Raw genomic sequence first — 14,241 nt, forward strand, 5'->3', positions numbered from 1 at the left:
TGCAGCGCAGTGCTCTCCTCCCGATGGAGGTTGAGTGCGCGCTGCGGTGTTTCAGTATGCGCGTGGTGACGGCTGATCGGGGCTTCGGCTCGCGCGATGCTCGAACCCGCGGTGGTTGGTGGCCTATGTCCAAGTAGAAACCACAACATGTACCATACACTCTGATCAAGCAGAATAAGTATGGTACATGATGTTTGAAGTCCAAAGTGAAATCATCTATGAGGGATGAGAAATGAGCAGAATAAGATGACGCGCACTTGAATAACAAATTTCAAAGAGTGAATTGAAATAGCTCCGCAGAGTGAGTGTAATTTTTGCTTGAAGCTCGCGGAGAAATCCGCATTTGCGCTTTTGCACTTCTCCTATAAAGCCAAGAGAGCAAAATGAAGGCAGTCTTGCGGACCTTCATGTTTGTGTTATCCCTTAATGACTTTTACTGATGCCTTAAACGTCTGTTTAATTATAAGCAGAATAAAACAAGTTGGCATCGCACTCGGCGAAGTCACAAAGAACATGTGGGTCGAGTCCTTGTTATTCATAGAAACACGGTATGGACTTAAGTTGCCGGTAATATTGTACTTTCTCTAGAGTGAATGTGCTTGGATAAGCAAAAAGTCCATCAAAAGGTTCGTCATATAAAAAAGGTGCTTCCAGTCGATCATGGCATCGTCCTCCTCCTTGCATGCGCTAGCAGTCGGCGTGGAAGTCGAGGAGTGTAGTTGATTAGTATTTCTCGTATCTTGCGATTTCTAGTTTTATTTTAATTAATCCAGTCACTACCGTACCCACGCTGTTGCTGCCACGGAGAAGGAAGCTGATGCAGCACTCCGCCTAGTGATACGGGAATAGGCTAAAGAAAGTGCAGAACTGCTTTCTATGCATAACAAAAATATTTCTTAGCACAATCGACTCCTACGCTTCGAAATTTTCGCGCGCGCGCGAGTTGGTTTCGGAGGCAGCGTCCTTTAGCGCAGTGTAGATCCGCTGCTTTTTTTGCGTATACACACACACGTCGCTCCGATCGCAGCCCCACCTTTTATTTGCAAACATGACGGTTGTCCATAGGTTTCTTTCATCGGTGCTCGACGCGTTCGTTGTCGCTCTGTACTGCTTTTTTTTTTTTTTATTGACCAGCACTTATAGGAGGTTGTGGAGCCAACCTACTGCCGCCTCTCTCGTCCACGCGGTGTCACGTGACATCACACAACCCGCCGCCCAGTGACCGCTCGACGACATCACCTGCCAACTGCAACCTGCCAGACTACTGACCACTCCTAACACATGGCGAGTTCCACCTGCACAGACCATTCTAATTCAAACGCATTGGTGACAAAATGGAACGTCGCGTTAGTGGTAGATGAAACGGTTATGACGAGAGGAAAGGACCGACCGTCAACGCGACATTTCTTTGTTACTGTCTCCTTTCTCTGTCAAGATTGGGACACACACAGGTATGTTACATCTTACATGTCCGATTTTTTTTTTCAATGTTTTTATTAAGCATACAAAGTCCGACTGGTTCCCATTGTGTGGCCTGCAAAACAAGCAACACCATGCGCGTTCACTGCGCTCTCAGCCTGCTCCGCTGCACAGTTATCTTTACATTTTCAGCAATCGTTTTCATCTCCCCACAAGGTCTTGGAATCAAGTTGCACAATCGCTTCTCATTCCGTCCTCATTACTTCATTGTAAAGTCCGCGCTTGGCGGCTAGCCGAAGCGCCACTAGGTGACTCGGGGCGCTGTCCTTGACTCTTTTAGCAACGGTGACCTTACAGCACGCCTGTCGCTTTCCTCCTCGTTTCCCCCTCCTTTCGGTTTCTCCGTATTTTTCCCCCTTCTTTCGGCGTTTCTGCTCAGCTGGAGACTAGCCTGGTCTACGCCGACGCGTCGTACAGCACGGTCCACCGAAATAACCAATCGTTCGTGGGTCGTTCAATCTCCCTGAAGTCGCAGCAGCGGGCCCGGTACTCAAAAAATCTCATTGGCAACCCGGAGACGAAGAAGAACGATTTTGCGCCGTGCGCTAAGAAACAAAACCGCCGGCGGGAGGCGTGTGGCCAGAAAAAGAAAGCGAAGTGGGGGCCGCATCGATCTGACCATTCCGGAGCAAGGTCGCCCAGCACCGCGCGATCTGGGTCAATGTCAGCACCGACGTCGGAGGCTACACGCGTGCGCCCGCCGCCGCCGGCGACGGCCACGTTTTCCGGAAGCGGCGCGTTGTGTCATGAGCCGATTAGGGCGGTGCTCACTACGGGTGCACGCGGTCGTCGACACCACGCGCACGGCAGCGGCCGGCCGCCATGTTGGAGCGGGAAAAACATGCCACGGACACTTCTGGGGGGGCCCGCAGCCGCGCTTTTGGCTCTTCCGGTGGCAATGAGCCGGCTACTACACGCTGGAAGAGGCCAGGAGCACATTGTGAGATTCCGCAAGGCGTCACCGCTTGGACCTCAACGAGTGGACGCGCTACAGGCCTTGCCCCATATCTCCCACAACCATCAATACCAACTCTTCCATGCTTGTCCTCTAAAGCACCCCCCCCCCTTCTTTTTTTTAAATGAAATAAATAATAATAAATAAACAATAGCAAATATTACACTGTTGGTTGTTGATTTGCGATCAACCCCTGTAGCTTCATCGCATTTAGATGCTTTTGTATTGATAGGTGTACTAACTAGTGTGGGCGATCATTTCAGAAAGCTGACTGTAATAAGCAGCACAACGGCAAAGTAAAGAATTAACGACCTAGTGGGCCCAATTACGCTTCGTTGATGGCCCGAGGTAACCTTGTTGGCCAGAGGAAAACGACTCGTCTACGTGGTGTGCGGGAGACGAACTATATTCGACAGATACCACGGTTGAGACCGCCCACGCGCTTGTCACGTCATGTGGCCAGTTCGGTCAACCTATCCCATTGCTCTTGCTGATGCGTGCAGTAAAGAGGTATGGTATGGTATGGTATGGTATGGTATGGTATGGTATGGTATGGTATGGTATGGTATGGTATGGTATGGTATGGTATGGTATGGTATGTCCGTACACTGTATGTGAGTTGTGTGATACGTAGGCCGTGTACATTCCGGTTTTAACCGTAAAACACCGATAAACATCCGCCGGCAAAAAAAAAAAAGAGGGGAGGGGAGGGGAGAGATTGCGGAATTTGTTGAAACCTAAAAACATCGGTTTTTGGTATATTCATGCTAGCTTCTAGGACCGATTCTTGACGAAAAACTTCCCATTCCCTACCCTTCAAAGTGCAGAAACGGGTAGCAGGCGCGCAAACAAGGAGTCCGAGCGGGAGATGCTCGAGAGCCACGCCGCGCCGGCCGCCAAAACACACCCGCTATAGTCTTCCTTTCTTTACCTATGGACCATTTGCAGAAATCTGTAATTCAGCTTATCTTGAAGCCTTGTTCTCAAACCCAAGGAGCTCGTTCCCAGACGACACTCTCGCATTATTCGTGGAAGCAGTAGGAATATACATGCTAGTTGAGCTGTTAAGGAGGGGAGCTACGCCCCTATGACTGCTTTCAATTTAGCAAGCAACAATGAGGGACCTCTGCTCGAGGCCCAATGTACCTATAGGCACACGACTCCTGATGAGAAATGAATTTTTCATAAATTGTGACTGCGGGGTGGATATGGCAACTGCGCTGTATATATTTTGTTTGAGCAGCGGCTAGCACAGGGCCGGCAGTGGTTTCGCCGCACCGACCGCGACATTAACCAACAAGAAAGACCCGGCCGTGCCGACGGCAGTGGTGTTTCACGATGAGTGGATCAGCAAAGCACCACGTCGGACGCTGCCCCTTCACAACACAATGACGCAGAGACGATGGCGAGGTCGCGGTGTTCATTGTCATAGATCCCGAAAGTAGCTTCTGACACCTTTCGACGAAATTGCTTCAGCGACTAAGTGCCGCCATTGCCGAAGCTTCCTTGCGTGGTACATGCGCTGCTGTAGTAGCCGAGAGCAGTGCGGCCTCCCTTCGAGAGACTCCATAGATTCAGCGTGGCCGCTAATAAGCTGGCAAGCGAAGTGGAAGCCTAAATGTGTCCGTCGGACGCCAACGTTTCTGGTACAGGTCACAAGGAGGCTGCTACTAACGCTACCGTCAGCTTGCAGTAGCCAGAGGACGGCAGGGGGTTTCGCAACAAAGGAAGCGAGGAGGACATTTTGCGGTTATTTGCAATAAATTTGTACCGAACATCAAGCGCATTCAGAAGACGCCATTTCTACTGAAGATTGGGTTCCGCCGGCAAACAGCTGCAAGCTTGATCAGAGGGCGCAGTATAGAGCAGCAATCGCCACATCGCTCAGTGCGAGATATTGTGTGTTGCGCACAACTGAGTATGCGGACTGACCCGGGCTTCGGGAAAAGACGGTCAGTTATCATTACTAAACTCACTTCAACATAATGTCATATTGTTGGAAATTGTATTTTTAAGCTAATAAATTTACTGTACCAGAAGGCAATCTATTAAACGCCTTTGAAAATGTCCGTTGCTTGTCTAGGTACACTCTTCAATATTCCAACAAATGGAACACTTTTTCAGAACAATAACGGTGTTGTCTAAGGCGTTTCAAGTGCCTCGTAGTAGCACGAAAGCTTAACTAGATGTTGCCAAATTACTTAACGGCCCTAACGCGTGAGCATAGCGTAACCGTTATCCTATGAGGAACATCTACAATGAGGCGTGCTTATATCGATGACCTTCCCCAACTTCCTGTTTTCGTGCTTTTCAGCTCCGTCGCATAAGGCGGCATCTCGCTAATCATGAATATGATTTTCCAAGAAGAGAAACGTCGGCTTGAAGTGATTTCTTCTTCTTCCATGGCGCAGGATTCCTATTGCCTTAAGCAGGCTAGCCGTTCGCTGAACGCTACAAGCAAGGCAACTGCGCAGGAACTAAGTCGCGACGCCATCCCGCAGGACTTCTCCGATCGCGCGGAGTGTTTACTCCCGCGTCAACGAACGCTGATTGCGGCATGATCTCCCACGACGGGCATTCCAAGGCGTGCGTTCGCGCCGCGGCACGCCACAGACGCCGGCTCCTCGGGCGGCACGTGCCACCGACCGCCCACCCACGTCCTCTCTTCTCCGCAGTAAACACGGGCTTCGTGCGGCGTGGCGCGCGGGAGATTAGGCGAGCTCTGCCTCCGGCGGAGCTGCGCTCCGCTTCGGAACTCGAACCGCGGGCCCGGAAAGGTCACACGACGTGCGATCGAGCGAAAGCCGCCGCATCCGGCCAGCACGTCTTTTTTTTTTTTTTTTTTCCGCTGTAGCTTTGTACAAAAGGCCCTGCGGTGATCGTCCATTCAGACGATGGCTGTTTTCGGCGAACGCCCAAGCTTTTTTAGCGGAAAGAATTCACAAGGGCAAGTGCGCAAGCAAATTTCGGACCACATTCGCGAGCGCGCTGTCAGCCACGTCGATCAGTCCTACATTCAAAAACGCTTGACGCGCTTTCTAGTACGCCGCTGCATGAAAAGTCGCAATGGGCGCTGCGATCTGGTTAAATTGTCATTTTCGTCGTCTTCTATTCTTCTGTAGTCTAATACAACTCAAGAGCGAACCGGTGAATGCCCTCAACGGAGGCGCTCCAGCCAATGCAGTGGACCGACTGTCATGACGTCCAGATCTTTCCGGACCTACCAACGTAACAGCGCGGGGCTTGCAGATGCAGAAGGATTATCCATGGATTAAGCGGTTTAACCTCGACATCATTACAACCGGTCTACGCCGCTGGCCGGAAGGCCAACGGCGTCATTCTTGAGTTATACCCGACTACAATGGTTTAGCGAGAGTCCCTATGAAAGCTCAGCACGCACTAGGGTCCTGTTCCCACTGCTACAGCGAGCAAGCCCGGGCAATTTTTTCAGGGAACAACGACAAATAAAAAAAGAACAATAGGAAAGTAAGTAACGGCCTCCGCTACGAAATTAGTTCACAGAAACGCGCGCGCAGTTTAATTGAGAGTAAGAAGAAAGGCCAATACATGAACCGAAAGATTAGTGAACATAAGAGAACCTACCAGAAATTTAGGGCAAAAGAAAAAAAGGGTGTGCAGCGTGGACGACGCATTTTTACTGTTGCTTCCACGCTGATTGCGGGCACGCAACGTTATACACTTGGAAACGTTCGTGGCGCTATCGCGGCGATGGGCGGAGCGCGAGAACGTAATGAACCGCAGATGGGGAAAGCTAAATCAATATTGCGCGTGTCTGGGTCAATATTGTTTTTAGATATCACACTGTGGGCGATAGAGATTTAATATAGATTCGGTGATCTGAGAAAAGACGAATACTATCGGACTGACTCACAAAGCATGGGATAACGCTGATGCACCGCACCTCGAGCACTACGCCCTACCTTGTGGCGCACAGCGAACGCTAAGACAATGCCTGATAATGCACTTTTTAATGCCTAAGCAGCACTAGTGTCGCAATGTGGAAACGGTGGCGTATGTCTCTATCCTTGGAGAGGAAAGTCTCCGTCCTTCAGAAGCACCACCCAGCAGACACTTCCATCGCACCTGTGCCAACACTCACCCTCGGTAAGGGTCATCCACCACCCTACCAACCCCCCCCCCCCCCCGCCCCCTGAAGCACCACCCACCACCAACCCACCTACTTACACCTTCCACAGGACCTCCGGCCACTAGAAGCCCACGCCGCAGCGCTGCCACACTTGACACCATACACCTTCCACAAGGCCTCGCCGGCCACTAGCCCACATATTAGCGGAACGTAAAAAAATTACTGCACGATCAGACGTTCGATGCGATAATTCTGCAAAGGCAGTTGGGTTTCCTCCGTGATTGCTAATTGACTGCAAATAGACGTATGCTCTAAAGTTGAGGCTTCACAGATGCGGAATTTCTCTGAGCGGTAAAGGGCCTTGGAGGTGGGTGGCCGCTTCTGGAAGGGGTGGCTAGTGGATGTTGATTCTGGAGAGCATTGTTGGGTAGGTGGTTGTTTCGGAGATGGCATTTCTATGAGAGTGTGAAGGTGGGCGAGGGTTGGATGGTGGAGGTGGATTGAGGGTGGCAATACACAGCAGATAAGTGGGGACAGCCTTAAATTAAGGGTTTGCGGTATAGGGAGATGGCTGGTGGACGGCATGTTAGAAAGTGGCTTCACTCTCCGGAGCTATAGAGATGGACATCATTGTTTTAGCTTTGTGACACTATTACTGCTTACGCAGTAAAAGCGATGGCAAAATCCTACTCCCCACCAGCCACCTCCCCACCTCATGCCCCCTACTTCGGGGGCTGCCTATACTGATAAAACGCCACCCTCGTCCAACCTTCCCACCTCCGTCCTTCAGCAAAATTCTGTCGCACTGGTGCTACCTGGAGCCTAGGCTTAGCGTGAAAGCATCAAAGCAAACATCGAGATTTGTCACCTCAGATGCCTCATAGTGCCTCCCCCTCCTCGTGCATGTCTAACCCAATTTACCGCGAGTATCCTGCCGCCAGCGCTCACAGAAAGGCAGGGGCGGATGTAAAGATTGATTGATTTAACTGATTGATTTATAGGAAGGGAAAGGCGCGGTAACTATCTCACTTGTTTTCTGTGGACACCTCAACCGCGCCGTAAGGGAAGGGAGGAAGGTGGGAGTGAAAGTGGAAAGAGAGGAAGAGGAGCCGTAGTGGAGGGCTACGGAGTAATTTCGACCACCTGGGGATCTTTAACGTGCGCTGACATCGCACAGCACACGGACGCCTCTTCGTTTCGCCTCCATCGAAACGCAGCCGCCGAGGTCGGGTTCGAACCCGGGTACTCCGGCACAGTAGTCGGGCGTCTTACCACTGCACCACCCCGGCGGGGCAGGGACGGATGTAAAGGGAGAAGTGGTGGCATTCACTTCCTCTAAGGGAGACATGTTATATATGAAAAACATGCTGCACCCCGTCCCTTTGATCGACGAAAATACTGAGAAAGGCACAGTTCAAACGGGACCGCCCCTCGAACTGTGCCTCCAAGAATAACCCATACTTTGTGCAATTAATTGTGAATATCACCCCAAGCCCTCCTTTAAGCAGGGTTGGATTTATGGGCCACTCTTAGTTACACGAATACATAAAGCATGAAGTTATACGAACGATAAAGTACGGCTTATTACCCGCAGACAACGGGCTGTTTTGTTTTTTCTGTTTTATTGATTGTGTTTCGAAACTATCGTTGTGTAACCGTTTCCGCGCTTCGCCCCGTCAGCTAAATGATCCATTGAAAATAAATAATAATAACAACAACCAAACTTTTGTCGCATGAGCTACACTATACGCTTTTCAGAGCCGAGTTTCGCGCGGTCATGTCGGAGCCAGAACTACGCATGTGCAGTTAACATGACAACCAGCTGCGTTGTTCCACAGGTGTTTCGCAGCTCCGCCTGGCTAACGAACTTGAGGTATAAAAAGCGCATTTGCTAGTGAGGTGTTCCGTTGGTGAAGAAGTTGATGGTCAGCGCGTGTACTGCTCGCGGCATCTTCGCCGGCTGCGAGAAGCTGCTTTGGATGACCCCGTAATCGTTGCTCGGCGGGAAGAGGCTCGTCAGCGTATCTAAACGAAAGCTAAACCAAGCTAAATGTAGCTATCGTTCCGTATATCCTGACCTAGCCGAGCTAAGCCACCGCCATTTTTTTTTCTTTTTTTTTTTTTTTACAACCGAGAAGCAGGCATACCACGATTTCGCCAGAAATCTCACGTATAGAATAATGACAAAAAGAAAGGAAAGTAGCAAAAGATCAGATCAGATCGTTACTGATGAGGGAGAACAGCTCACACGCCTTGACAGAAAGACGCAGGGAAGGCATGCACGCTCAAGCGCTGTGTCCTTGTGTCATATCTATGTGCTAGCTGTTTCCCACAGTGTACAAACAATTGGCCTGAGATTCTGCTGTAATGAATTAGCTTTGTGTGACGCATCGCCCATAGTCCATGAGTAGCATGACTCACAAAAGAAAGGAAAGTCACAAAAGCCAGAGGGCGAAATTTCGCAGCAGTGTGTAGTTTCTGTACTAAATGAGGAAATATATTTTACTACAGCGATCACTGACGTAAATCCACCGACTAGTTAACGTAACCAAATAAAACGCCATAATGACAAAGAGGTGGGGTCACCTCAAAACACACACACACACACACATGCGAGCGTGGCGCTGTCCACAACGACAAAAATTGGACCCTGGATCATCATATATTCAATTCAATTCAATTCAATTTATTTGCCATCCTGGTACAAATGATGGCGGGAGCCCGGGGTAAAAGCTGCCGTTTGACAGCTTGACAGAGCCACGGGCCCCCACTTTGGCAGCACCACAGTAGTCAGGCATATATAAAAAGCACATGTCATGTGAATTTAAACACAAGGTAAGGAAACATTGAAATAATAAATACAGCTCTTGTCAGTTTACAGTTATCAACGCAAGGTACACAATGAAAACAAGCAGATAGAAGCCCACACTTACGGCGAGTAAAAAAAAGAAAAAAAAAAGGGGGGGGGGGGTTAACTCAGTCATTCTTGTTTCCATATGGCTTTATAATACTGTGCTTTGCTACACCATGCGAGCTTCCTGGCTTAAATTTTCTTCAGCAACCTTTGAAGGCAGTAAGAGGCACGTTCATGCTGATATTTTTCGAGTCTAGTGGAAAAAAAAAAAAAAAAGAGAGAAAAAAAAAAGCTGTCCTGAAACTGAACCACTTTTCTTTCTGCGCATTTCTTTGCTCCTACAGCTTCCCCTGCACCTGAGAGGAAATGGGCGACCAACGGCTCGTAGGGGCACGTCTATATCCGCCAGTGACAAGAGCGTTTATATTGACAGCGTTCAACACAGGTCATTCTCGCGGAAAGTGATCGGCTAGTAACCTTTGCCTCATTCGATTTTATGCTGAACATAGTGGAACAGGCGAGTTGAAGCAGACGGATAACACGTGTAGGAAATGTTCGCACAGGGTCGGTCGGCAAGTTTAGCCCAAAATACCGATGAAACATCACAGGGGCATAAAGAGCAGTCGTTATCTGCACCGTTTCAGCGAAATGTGCCCATCTTTTTATTTTCTTTCTGTTTTCAAATTCCCCTTGACACAGATCGGTGGTGAAGATAAGATGTGCGAAAATGTTCCCGCGACTCTCACCATCATTCCCGAACCAGTAGCGAGTTTTCACGTCAATAAATATATTAAAACAAGGATAGTACATCACTATCAAGGCATATAACGTTAGTATCTGTTCAGGTTATTAATGGGCATGCCCATTCATTCGTCTCTGCGTCCATGCCCATCCATCTTTTACTCTTGGCCAATATACTAGTACTGCTTTGGAGCCTTTTCTAATTTGAGCTCTATTGTCTTGTTTCCATTTTTTGGACTCTTTCATATGGCATTCTCCAATCTTATTACTATTACTTGTTTTTTTCTCTTCACATCGCGTTTTTACTTCATTTAATATACTCATTTTCTTTTTTCATGTTGCCGTAATTCTTTTCCTTTAGCCGCTGAAATATTTTTCTGCATTTTAGGTGTACCTTCTCAGTGTATTTTATGTGCCTTTTAAACATCTTTCGCTTCCCCGATTTGCACATATTTTCTAGCTCTGAATTCGAAGCAACTGTCAAGGTTGTCATCTGTGTTGTTTCGGGTGACTTTGTGCCTCCATTTTTTGTACGCATGGCACTTTCCTAGTATTTTTTTTTTTTTTCGGCTTCGCATATATGATTTTAGGCTTTTGTTCTTGGCTTGCTTGGTCCTTTTCTTTTAGTGTCGTAGTGTGCTCAGCATGATCGCTTTTAAGTAACATTTTCTTTTTATTGGCCCATAATTAATGCATGAGAACATTTTTGGGTTTAGCCTGAGTAGTCTGCTTTTTTTATTTTATTTCATTTTTCTTATTCGGGGACTACTTCTGTTATTTGGAATCTTCGGTTTCTCACTTTGCTTTATTGTGTTTTTGTATACGTTTACTTTTCTTCTTCCTTCCATTTCCTTTAGCAAGAGCTGTTCTCGGGCTAGTTGGTGAATGTCTGCAGAAGCCATGGCAAATTGCGCTAAAGAACATGACACATGAGAGAAGGGACGAGCGCAATATCGCTGGTACTTGCTGTATCTGCATGCTGTGTCGTTGGCCAGTACATGCGTCTTTTTCGCGGTTCGTAGTCCTTATTTATTTTTGCTTATTTCCTTCTTCCATTTCTGTATAATTTTCTCCTTCTTTTCTCAGGTGTTATTGGACTGATTTTTGGTTCTGTTCATTGCTTCGTGCGATTATGTTCTCTTTTCTTCTTCTGCAGGTTTTGCCTGCCATCTCGGAAGTCTTATTCCGTGCCTCATATTTCCAGGAGTTTCTCGTACTATGCGTGCCTTTCTTCTCTTTATTCTTCTTTTCTCCTTTTTCTACTTCGCGGAACTGTATGTCATCACTATGCCATCTTGTTCTTTGTTTACTTTTTTTGTTGTTGTTTTTTTACATTCCTGTTTTTCTTCAACTTACGTTCCTTTATTTTGGGCATTTAGCTTCTATTCGTTTATCTTAAATTGTTTTAAGCCCAGCAAAGCTTTGCTGGTTCGTGCTCCCTCTCTATTTCCTTGACGTTTTTTTTTTTTTTTTAATTTGTATGACAGAACCAATAACTGTATCCGTTAACGTACTCAGTTTTGCACACCTACAGTAATATTCTCCGGAGTAAGTCATAAGTGCCACGCTGCTTTGGAACTGTTTTCGTTCCGATAGAAAGCATGGTTCTCGCGCAAATATTGACGACAAATTTCTAATAAGAAATTTATTTTATATTTCACTAAGCTACAGGAAGAAAAGCGGTCAGTTATTATACCCTGTATTCTTATGAACTGTTTCAAAGTATAGAGATGAGCGGTAATATTAGTATGCAGGTCCGCTCATTTTAGTTGCACTGGTCATTCCACTTGACATTTGGCAGTTCTTATATCTGCCGGTACTGGCGCCTAGAACAGGGCTAGAAGTAAACGCCCACTTTATAGGCCTCAAAGACTCTATATCCTCTAAGGAGAAGACGTGGCATGCGGAGCATAAATACTTACAGTTTATGAGAACAGTAAGTAGGAACACTGTGGGGAATAAAACACGCCAAAGCGGCAACAGCCCACAAGTAATACTGTCGTATAGGGACGTCAGATTAATTAACAGTGTATAGGTGAGAAGACTGGGGCGACCTCTAACCCCACGTCATGATTTTATTTTTAAATCCAGCCTCCATATAGCATCCCGAATTTATTTTTTTTTACAATTATTGCACTTTGCCTAATCGTGAAAGGGCGCAATTAGCACGATGTGTTATCAGTAAAACAATAACAGACATATAGATTTCACGGAGCATTGTCAAAGGAACACCAAGTGTGCCCGCCCTGTTGGAATGGCTCGAGATCTCGAGACCCCGTTATGCAGGGCGGCCCAAGTTGCATGATTTGAGACTATAAGAACATGAAACACAGCATAAAGCACGAATGAAGCAGTGTTGCTGGTGACCGTCTAGAAAAGAGAGGAATATGTTTTAAACCTCAGCACGAAGTCGCAGTTTTATGATGCACTTTTGAGGTGACATCGAAAAGCTTCAAACAGACCGTTGCAGAAGGACAAAATACACCGTGAACGTGAAGTAAGTTACTTTATTAGTAGCAGCTCTATACTACAGAATGTGGTTACGGGCGCCGTGAAGTAGGAAAGCTCGACAGATCTGAAACTCCACGGCAGGACTGCGTTTCGGACCGCATGGCTTAGGTCGCAGACGTGATGCGCCCGAGCTGCGCCACTACAGTGCAGTCGCTACCAGAGCGCGCTAGTGGCCTTGTACTCTGGGGTTTTACTTTTGTTTGTTTTGTTTCGTGAAATTCAACGTCCCAAAGCGACTCAGGCTATGAGCTACGTCGTAGTGGAGGACTCCGGAAATTTCGACCCGCTGAAGTCCTTTAACGTGCACTGACATCGCACACCATACGGGGGCCTTGTTTTCGCCTCCATTTATAAGTGGCAGCCGAGGCCGGGATTCGATCCCGCATCCTTGGGCATATTGGTCGAGCGCCCTAACCACTGCGCCATCCCGGCGGGGCTACTCTTGGGTTTCGTGCACCGCCTCTTGCGAGCGCGGTAAACGTTCAGAGCTGCATTTCTGAAAACTGCTCAGTTGGCTGGTCGTTCTGGCACCCCCTTTTTTTTTTTTACTTTAATAAAGAACTTGCGAATCTCCTGTCGCTTCTTTATTCTCTTTTTATTCTTGGCGTGCGTATATACATTCTGTCCTCTTTTCACGAGTATAAACTTCACCTCGTTAATGAGGTACGCTAAACTGAAGGATGCCAAGAAAGCTTCGACCAGCTGAGGATATTTGATAGGGACCTAAATCGCGTCGCATGGGCTCTCATTCCATTTCACCTCCATCTAGATGCACCGACGCTGCCCAGAATCGAACCCACAAGTCGCTATTGCGCAGCAGCAGAACGCGTACTCCGAATCACTACCATATTGTATAGCACCGTGGACACTGCGATAAGTGCGACCATGGAATAAAATGATAAAGGGATAAGTGCGTCGCAGCTGACGAGGCGAGAAACAGGAGGTCTTTATGCATCTCTTCTGTTAACTAACTTGGTTAACAAACCACGGTGCCACTAGCTCGGTGATGGCTCCGGTGTGCTTCGCAGCTAGTTATGTACTTGAATACCCTGTGTCAATAGCAGCAACTACTTACGCCATTTTCATAACTGACTTGATTGGTCGCTGTAAGAATGGCATATCGCTACACCTATTCTGCACTCACGTCTGCCATCAGCATTCTTCTTAATCACGCAGAACATGACAAGCCTGCACTAGCATCTGTCTTTATGCCGCAATACTGCCTGCCCGCAATGGCAAGTTGCATGCGGATCCTTCACGCTCTCACGAAATATTGCCGCGGAAACAATTGGCAAGTGCCCTGCTATTGCCTCCCTCAAAAGCACAATGTTCGCTGGCCTCGGCTCTCGGTCCGCTGACGGCCTTCTCGTTCGTTGCCCATCTTGCGTCCCTGTGCATACTGCACGGACCAAGGGCATCACCCAAAGGCAGCGGCAATTTGGACAGCAGGCACATCACCCAGCCTGAAAGGACGACGTTCTGGTCACTCTAGGGACTCCTATTCCCTGCAATGACTCCAGCGTCCAGTAATGATGCCATCTCTGCCGCTTTCTTTCCTTGATTTTATGGGCCATTCAGTCGAGCGGCACTCAA

The sequence above is a fragment of the Amblyomma maculatum genome, chromosome 1 (assembly GCF_055883805.1).
Source record: "Amblyomma maculatum isolate TAMU_Amacu chromosome 1, ASM5588380v1, whole genome shotgun sequence".
NCBI lineage: Eukaryota > Metazoa > Arthropoda > Arachnida > Ixodida > Ixodidae > Amblyomma > Amblyomma maculatum.